Raw genomic sequence first — 1603 nt, 5'->3', positions numbered from 1 at the left:
GGTCAGCAGCTCGGGCAGAAGAGGGCCGGAGGGGAGGGGGTGCCAGAGTTTTTTGTCTTGAGCCCCAAGCCAAAATACACCCCTGGCTGTCAGACTGCAATGTCTCTGACAGCTCTAGTCTAACCAATCATTGTGGTTCCCAATCATGTGATTTACTATGACAGCCAGTCACAGTAATCACATGCAGTCTTGAGTATTGTCTTGAAATTAAACCTCTTCAGCCTGCCGGTGGCAATGTGCCTCTGTTTAAAACTGTATTTGTGCAGCTGCATCAGGCACATGCAAATGTAACAGCACAAAGACTAGGTGCTGCTCTTGGTGGACACTGCCATGGTTCTGCATTATTCCCACTCGGGACTGTCTGTGTGGCTTTTTTTCCATTCAGTTTCCTTCTCATCCAAAAAACATAAATGAACCGGCTTCTGTCCATTGTTGGCCTAGTGTGTCTTTATCAGGCACCTGTAAAGTGCTATAGAGTTTGTATAGATACGATGAAGACTGTCAGTAAATGGGTGCAGTGGATGGAACGGGGGTGGGTACGTGAAGTAAATGAGGGGACAGATGGTTAAGGAATGCAGTAGAATTCTCTGATAAGAGTACGATTTATTGAAGGCTGATTGGGGTACAGGGGACATGACGGAGCACCAATGAAAATGCACATTAATCATTTTTTTTCTTTCAGATTCATGCACAAAAGTCCAGAGGATCCTTCGGAGGTGCCCGGTGGATTTTTAAGTGATGTAAATACTGTAAGTATAAAACCTACAAAAGTGTGGGATGAGTTTTGTGGGCCGCTTGAAAAAGGCAGCACAGAGCGCACAATACAGGAGTAGGAATTCAAGTGGCACACCATATAAAATGCTCAGAAATCTGATTCTTTTGTAAGACTAAAACCTGGTACAGAACCTGTATGGGGATCTGGGGGATAGATGTGAAATGAAATGTTATACTAGCCTCATCCACATAGCCAGACATTTATTCTGTGACACATGAAATGATGATAACCTATTTGTTTCCACAGGACTCTTTGACTGTTATATCTGACGCTCTGGTGGATCAGTCTGTAAAGAATTGCCAAGTGTTTGAGAAGTACCAGTTTGAAAGGCTGGGCTATTTCTCTGTGGATCCAGACACCACTCCGGAGAAGGTCAGTGTGCTCTGTGCATCATAAAGGACAAAGTGACATGAAACGGGAACAGGTCCTGCTCTTTGTTTGACTAGTAGTAGGGGCCAGGACCAAAAGCGATGCAATATGGAGGAGGGAGAAGTGCAGCGTAGAGGGATAGACTGTCTCGCTGCCATACTCCTGACCCAGAATATGGGTACAGTGACTAGGGGGTATGAAAGGTATAGCTGGTCATGCTTATTCAAGCAGGTAAAATGCTTTAAACCCATAGCAACCTATCTGGAATATTTTCTTTCATTGATCTTACCGTGCTAGGAAGGAATCTGATTCTTTTTATTAGTCTGTCGAGGCAGCTTGGTTTTTAAATGTAAAGAGAGAGAGAACACACCATCTGGGTCCAAAAGTTGTACATAGTTGGGATCACAGAAAATTGTTACTCTTTCCTGTGAGAGGGGGGGTCAGCGACTTTCTGACAAT

The 1603-nt window shown here is 44.3% G+C and overlaps 1 protein-coding gene across 1 annotated transcript in view; it reads left to right on the top strand.

Annotated features, from left to right (window-relative positions):
- QARS (glutaminyl-tRNA synthetase) overlaps positions 1-1603 on the top strand; it is a 78325-nt gene that overhangs the window by 76266 nt on the left and 456 nt on the right. The gene's annotated exons all lie outside the window — the stretch shown is intronic.

Source organism: Nanorana parkeri, unplaced genomic scaffold (assembly GCF_000935625.1).
Source record: "Nanorana parkeri isolate BGI_ZX_2015 unplaced genomic scaffold, ASM93562v1 scaffold56, whole genome shotgun sequence".
NCBI classification, from domain to species: Eukaryota; Metazoa; Chordata; class Amphibia; order Anura; family Dicroglossidae; genus Nanorana; species Nanorana parkeri.
This window is presented reverse-complemented; position numbering and strand designations above follow the sequence as displayed.